Source organism: Bos indicus, chromosome 21 (assembly GCF_029378745.1).
Source record: "Bos indicus isolate NIAB-ARS_2022 breed Sahiwal x Tharparkar chromosome 21, NIAB-ARS_B.indTharparkar_mat_pri_1.0, whole genome shotgun sequence".
NCBI classification, from domain to species: Eukaryota; Metazoa; Chordata; class Mammalia; order Artiodactyla; family Bovidae; genus Bos; species Bos indicus.
This window is the reverse complement of record NC_091780.1, coordinates 45,103,830-45,111,656: the sequence shown is the minus strand read 5'-3', so window position 1 is coordinate 45,111,656 and position 7,827 is coordinate 45,103,830. Positions and strand designations below refer to the sequence as shown.

At 39.7% G+C, this 7,827-nt stretch overlaps 1 pseudogene; it reads left to right on the top strand.

Moving 5' to 3' along the window:
- Nucleotides 1-874: 874 nt before the first annotated feature.
- Nucleotides 875-1,990, top strand: LOC109575657 (small ribosomal subunit protein eS25-like; annotated as a pseudogene).
- Nucleotides 1,991-7,827: the final 5,837 nt, after the last annotated feature.

Below are 7,827 nucleotides of genomic sequence, written 5' to 3'. Positions count from 1 at the left end.
ACCAGGGGTTCGGATTTCAACATACGCTTGTTGAGAAGATAAAATTAAGCCCATAACAATTGTCATCTTTTATTTTATGTATAGCAAACTTGATGATAAAGCACACTTCAATTAAGGTAAATCTGTTTTCCTACTGTCTTCCAATGGGAATATACTGCCCTCCCACCCCTCAGTGAAACATATCGATAGCAAGAGTAAGACCTTAAGCTCAAAAGCAGAAACAATTTTGAATTACTCTGTACTATCCAGATCCTACCCCCGCAATTTTGATTTTATTCTTGCTGCTTTACCAAGTCTTTTATTTATATTGTCTTCAGTCCTTCTTCAAATGATGAGCATACCTTCCAGATACAGAGTTGCTCCATTTCATGTGGAAGATTCTATAACTTGGCTTCCCTTTCCCCTTTTGTCCGAGATCTCAATGAACTGTTTTAAAAAAAACACCTAATTTTATGGAAGTAGAGTTGATTTACAATACTGTACTCTGCTCTGTAGCAGTGTGATTCAGATATATAGATAGGTATTCTTATCCATATGGTTTATTATAGAATATTGGATATAGTTCCCTGTGTTGTACAGTAGGACCTTGTTTATTCTATATATAATAGTTGCGTTTGCTAACCCCAACCCATCCTTCCCCCTTCCCCCTCTCCTTAACAACCACAAGTCAGTTCTCTATGTCTGCGAGTCTGTTTCCGTTTTGGTAGGTAAGTTTTCAATGAACTCTTCTACCACCTCACTTATCCCCGTCTTTTTTTTATTTCTCTTTCACCTTCCTTTTTATTTTTGGTGTTACTGTGTGCAAAGGCCTAGACATACAGAGTAAGAAGAAATACATGTTCTTTTCGTGAAGTTTACTGTCCAGTGTGGGAAGATGACCTTTAAAAAAAATGCACTGACTTTAGATGGTAACTGAGAGTTGTGATTTGATGTGAAAGCAAGGGGGTAGCTACTATAAGAGAATGTGTGTTTTAAATTTAAATAGAGCTTGGAGAAGGCCTAATGAAGTGGTATTTGAGGTGAAACCTCCCCATTGAGAAGAAGAGTTACTTTCCTGCAGATGGATATTTGGGTTGTTTTTCTTCCTATTTATTTTGCTGTTAAAAACATTGATGCTTTGAACATTCTTACACACATTTCTTGATGGATATTTCCAAGAATTTTAAGGTTAAATCTAGGAGTGTTAATTGTATGTTATTCTGTATGTGAATGTTTAGTTTTCAGGATGGTGCCGAATCATTTTCCACAATATTTATACCAATTTACATCCATGAAGGAAACAAAAGAAATTCCATTTAATAGGCTCCCCTGGTGGCTCAGTGGTGAATCCGCCTGCCAGTGCAGGAGACATGGGTTCAATCCCTGATCTGGAAAGATCCCACGTGGCGAGGAGCAGCTAAGCCCATGTGCCGCAGTTGAGCCTGTCTGTGCTCTGGAGCCTGGGAGCATCAACTACTGAGCCCGTGTGCCCAGAGCCCGTGCTCTGCAATGAGAGAAGCCACCGCAGCCTTTTTGTCCGGCATCGTAGTGAGGCGGCAGTTGTTGCAGCTGCTCTCCGGGCTTCGCTGTGCCGCCCAAGGGTGACAAGAAGAAGAAAGATGCCAGAAAGTCGACCAAGAAAGACAAAGATCCAGTGAACAAATCTGGGGCCAAAAAGAAGTGGTCCAAAGGCAAAGTTCAGGACAAGCTCAATACTAGTCTTGTTTGACAAGCAACATGACAGACTCTGTAAAGAAGTTCCCAACTCTAAACTTATAACTCCAGCTGTTGTCTCTGAGAGTCTGAAGATTCGTGGTTCCCTGGCCAGGGCAGCCCTTCAGGAACTCCTTAGTAAAGGACTTATTAAACTGGTTTCAAAACACAGAGCTCAAGTGATTTACATCAGACACACCAAGGGTGGAAATGTCCCAGCTGCTGGTGAAGATGCATGAACAGGTCCCACCAACTGTAGATTTTGAAAAATAAAACTTTATTAAATAAAAAAAAAAAACAAGAGAAGCTACTGCAATGAGAAGCCTGCAACTAAAGAGTAGCCCCACTGCTCACCAAAATGAGAGAAAAGCCTGTGCAGCAATGAAGATCCAATACAACTAAAAAAAAAAAAAAAAAAAAAGACTCAGAGCCAGGGTTCATTAAAAAAAAAATGGAGAAATTCTATTTGAGAATCTCCCAAACTTCCCATAAGAATCTTCATTCTTGTCAGTACTTCACAAATTTAATTTTTACCAATCTAAATATGTATTTTTACCAATTTTTCATTGCAATTTTAATTTTATTTTCCTGATTATTATCTGTTTTTTTATTTTACTTTTTAAAATAAATTTAAAAATACATTGTGGGTAGCAGATTTTTGTGAGTGATATATTGCAAATATTTTTTCATTTTGTGGCTCTCATTTCACCTTCCTCATAGTTTCTTTTAATAAAGTTTTTTTAAGATGGTCGAATTTGTCATTTTATGGTTAACACTTTTTGTGTCTTGTTTAATAGCTCTCTCCTAACCCTGAGGTCACAGACAATTCTCTATTTTCTTTGAAATGTTTCTAAAATATGTACTCATATCTAATTATTTTATCTATCACTGATTCCTTTTTTCCTTGTGGATACTTAGCACTCTTTATTGAAAAGTCCATTCTTTCTCCAGTGACCTAAATGGCATCTCTGTCTTATCAAATTTCCAAGTGTGCATGGATCTGCTTCTGGGCTCTCCATTCTGTTTTATTGGTGGTTTTGTATCAGCGCAGTGTACCATGTTCATTTCTGTGGCTTTATGGTAAGTCATGCTATTACATTTTAGAAGCAACCAGTAAAAGTTCTGTAAACCTATTTGAGATCTTAATTGGAAATTCATTTAATCTTTAGGTCATTTTTAAAGAAATTGACATCTTTACAATATTGAATCTTGCTATCAATGAACATGATATTGCTCCACTTACATTTCAATGAAGTTTATAATTTTTTACATGCCACTCATGAATATCTTTTAAAAAGATTTATTTTGTAGGTTATAAGGAGCTCATGATCTGAGCCACAGTCAGCTCCAGGTACTCTTGGAAAAGACCCTGATGCTGGTAAAGATTGAAGGTAAAAGGAGAAGGGCAGCAGAGGTTGAGATGGTCAGATAGCATCACTGACTCAATAGACATGAATCTGACCAAACTCTGGGAGGACAGGGGAGTCTGATGTGCTGCAGTCCGTGGGGAAGCAAAGAGTCGGACACTGTTTAGTGACTGAACAATTCCTAGGTAACTAATGATTTTTATTATTTATTTAAGTGGTCTATTTTTGGCTGTGCTGGGTCTTCGTTGTGCTGGCTTTTCTCTACTTGTGGTGAACAGGGGCTGCTCTGTTGCAGTGTGGGGGCTTCTCACTGTAGTGGCTTCTCTTGTGGGGCCTGGGCTCTGGGATACATGGGTTCAGTAGTTGCAGTTTCTGGGCTCTAGAGCACAGGCTCAATAGTTGTGGCGCACAGGCTTAGTTGCTCCAAGGCATGTGGGATTCTCCTGGACCAGGGATCAAACCCATGTCTCCTGCATTGGCAGGTGATTCTTCACCACTGAGCCACCAGGGAAGCCCCTAAATTGTCTCTTTAAAAAAATTGCTTTCTAACTTTGTTATATAGATAGGCGACTGCTTTTTAACTTTTTCTCTCTCTCTCTTTTTTTTTTTTTTTTGCCATACCATGTGGCTTGCAGGATCTTAGTTCCCTACCAAGGATTGAACCCTGGGCCATGGCAGTTAAAGTGCCAAGTCCAAACCATGAGACTGCCAGGGAATTCCCGACTTTTTTTTTTTTCTTAACTTTAATTTTTATACAATTGTAGATTCATAGGAAGGTGTAAAAATAGTACGGAGAGTTCCATGTACTCTACCCAGTTTCCCAATGGTTCTGTCTTATGTGGATATAGTACAGTATCAAAGCCAAGAAATGGACATTGGTGCAACATATATGTATAGTTCTGTGTCATTTTGTCAAGTGTGTGGATTCCTGTAACCATCAATGCTATCAAGAAACATCTATTCCATTACCACAAAGCTCTCCCTCATGCTGCCCATTTATGGCTCTATCTACCTGGCATTCAAGTATTATTTTTAGACCCTGGTAGTTAATAATCTATTCTCCATATCTGTAATTTTATCATTTTGAGGAATTTATCTAAATGGACTCATACAATACATAGTCTTCTGAGAATTTTTTTTTTCACTCGGTATAAATGCCCTGAGATCCATCCAAATCACTGCATGTGTCAGTAGGTCATTCCTTTTTTATTTCATTTTCTGGATGTATTCAGTTTGTTTAGTCATTCAGCTATTGAAGGAGCAATTGCTTTTTAAATATAAAAGCAAATGCCCACTTTAATCATAATTCTGAATTGCTTTTTTTGTGTTAATATCTATGGTTTTATAAAGCATAGTAAACTAAGCTAGGTATTATTATTTTGCATTTTGGCCACGGCACATGGCACATGGCCATGTTCTCTGACCAGGGATCAAACTCGCCCCCTGTGGTGGAAATGTGGAGTCTTAACCACTGGACTGCCAGGGAAGTCCCAGTATTATTAATTTTTATTGGTTAATAAGATTTGCTATGCTATGCTAAGTCACCAGTCGTGTCTGACTCTCTGCGACCCCATAGACGGCAGCCCACCAGGCTCCCCTGTCCCTGGGATTCTCCAGGCAAGAACACCGGAGTGGGTTGCCATTTCCTTCTCCAATAAGATTTGAGACATATATAAATGATATCTCTATGATATACATTATAGTTATAACTAGACAATTAAAATTCACACACTTATATGAAATATTTGTAACTCTATTTATTTCTTTATTTTGACCACCCTGTGGGGCTTTTGTGATCTTAGTTTCCCAACCACGGATAGAACCCGGGCCCTTGGCAGTGAGAGCAGAGTCCTAGCCACTGGGCCACCAAGGAATTCCTCTATTTAGTCATAATAAATTTAGATCTACCTGAAAAAGATACTACCTACCATAGGGCTAAGTACCTGAAAAGCACTTCCAGGGTCATTGATTTAATATAAAGTGATTATTTAAACAGACACATGCACACATAGCTTTCCTCCATGTCTTTTTTTTTTTTTTTTTTAGTATTTATTTATTTGGCTGTGCCAGCTCTTAGTTGTAGCATTCTGGATCTTTTTCAGTTGTGGCGTGTGGGATCTAGTTCCCTGACCAGGGATTGAACCCTGGCCCCCTCCAATGAGAGCATGGAGTCTTAGCCACTAGACCATTAGGGAAGTCACTTGTTGACTTGTTTTAGAATTTTATTTAATTCATCTGTAGACATACAGACCTTCTGGTCCCACTCCAGACCATCTAAGTCAGGAACTTGGAGGGGGCGGGTGGTACCCAGCCATCTTTTTACAAAAGCCTTCCAGGTGATTCTGATGTACTCTGAAGTTTGAGAACCACTATGATAGATTTTTTTTTTTTTTTTTTTTAAGTCAAGGTAAAAAACAAGCCAGAGAACATTTGAACATATACCCTATTAGGTTTTATACTTGCTACTGTCTTTCTTCTGCTTTTGGTCTCTACTTTTGGTCAGGTGGGGTGTGTCGCTGTTACTTCTAGGGCCAAAATAACCTCAGCCCAAACACTCGTGGTGTCAAATCTTGGCTTTTGACTTAGCAGCAGCAGCCATGGCCTGGTTGTTTTTTCCTCTTGATCCTGTTTCTCAGACAGAGCTGAGGGCTAGCTGTATCACAGGCTTTGAGAGTGGTTTTGAAAGTTGAAAATCTGCAGTGTTGATCTAGCTAGAATGGGACTGTGAAGATCCTTGGTGAGTCCTTACAGATGGTTCATCTGCTCAGGCCAGGGTTGGCGGTGGGGATGGTGCAGTGTGTGTTTGTGGTGGGTGAGGGTCGGGGGATTGTAATGATCACAGATCCAAGGACTGAAAAGGACATTTTAAAGGCCTGAGCTGTGTGGCTTGGACTCTAGGATCAGGTTTTTTCACAGTCTTATCTGTCAATCCTCTTTTTTTAAGTCCTGCTTTTGGGGATTATGTCTAGAAAATGTTCTCCCTTTCTCCCCATTTATGCTACTTTTATCTGCTTTTCTTTGTTTTTCAAATACCTCATTGGTCCACTTGCAATTTATTCTGGCTTTAAATTGTTATTTAATGTGTCCATTTGGAGGACACTAACATTTCATTTTATCATGTTTCCCATGTACTGCATCTCTTTGTTATTAAAATCTCTTGGTCTTTGTAAATTAGTAAAAAAGTTTACTACCAGGTATTTTTGTTTGTTTTTTGCCATTGAAATTGGATCTTTTGTCCATTATATATTCTCACAGATAGCAGCTGGAGGAAAGCCACTGATGTAAGCAACTGTTGTATTTTATAACTCGCTACCGTGATGAACCTCAAGTTGTCACGGTTTTTCAGTCACGGTTTTTGGGTTGTCCTCCTGTTACCTGTAGGCAGCCCTTCTGCACTGGTGTCCAGGATACTGTGAATGTGTTCTTTCTGTTGTCTTTTTTGCTTATTTTCCTCTAGAACTCTTCATTCTCCAAGTTTCAGTCCTTCAACCATTCAGTGCATAGTCTCTTCCTCGGATGAGTGTTCATCCACTTTTTAAAGTTTGCCTCAATGTTAATGGTTCCCAGTGTATTCTGAGCCTTGACTCTAATTCTAAATGTCTGGAAATACCCTGGACTGTCCTAGGACCTTGAGAAATGTGCTTTTCTAAAGCTGAATAGGGACTTCCCTGGAGGTCCAACGGTTAAGGCTCTGAGCTTCCACTGCAGGGGGCACAGGTTCCATCCTTAGTCAGGAGACTAAGATCCCACATACTGCACAGGACAAAAAAAGAAAAAAAATCAAAACGAAAAAAGCTCAGCAAAATAGTCTAGGATTCCTTTATTCCGGTTGTGATATCCACTTCCTGTGTAGTTTTAAGATTTAAAATTTTTCTTTGTTTTCCACTTCCACTTAGTTAACAAATCTTTTTTTTTTTTTTTTAATCTTCCTTTCAAATGTCCCACATTTATCTATCATTTCCTTCTAGTCATGCTGAGTCCAGGTCATTTCTATCCCTTTTGAACCATTACTACCACTTGCCAACCGGTTTTCTTGTTCCCCGTCTCTTCGTTTGTTGGTTCATCAACATTAACTGAGCTCCTGTCTGCCTGGGATTGTGTCAGGTGCTAGGACTTTACGAACAAGGACCTACTCTCAACGCGTTGAGATGAACAGGGAAAACAGGTAACCAAGCAATCACGGTATTGTGTGGTGTGTGCCATGGCACAGATGTGACACCAGGTGCCACCAGAGTATGGAAAAGGAAGGACTTGGGACAGCTCTGGAGAGGAGGTAAGGCTTGAGCTGGGTCTCACAGAATTGGTATGAATTGGCCAGGAATTTAGCCGTCTGGGGTTGCTAACTCTGTTAGATCAAACACTTATTTGGGAAAGTTGTTTTCTCGAAATGCTTGCCATATATCCTATTTTTTTGGTATGAGACTTTAAGGTTCTGTAAGGGCTATTTTCACAGTTCAGTCATTTTAATTCAGCATGGAATCAAATTTCAAGCTAACAAATGGCTAGATTTACTAAGAAACTAAACTCCAGGTTTGTGCACGTGTGCTCATCTTCAGTCATATCTGATTCTTGTGACGCCATGGACTGTACCCTGCCAGGCTCCTCTGTCCATGGGATTCTCCAGGCAGGAACACTGAAGTGGGTTGCCATGCCCTCCTCCAGGAGATCTTCCTGACCCAGGGTTCAAACCTGCATCTCCGGCATTGCAGGCAGTTTCTTTACTCACTGAGTCACCTGGAAAGCCCAAACTTCAAGTATAAATCTGTTA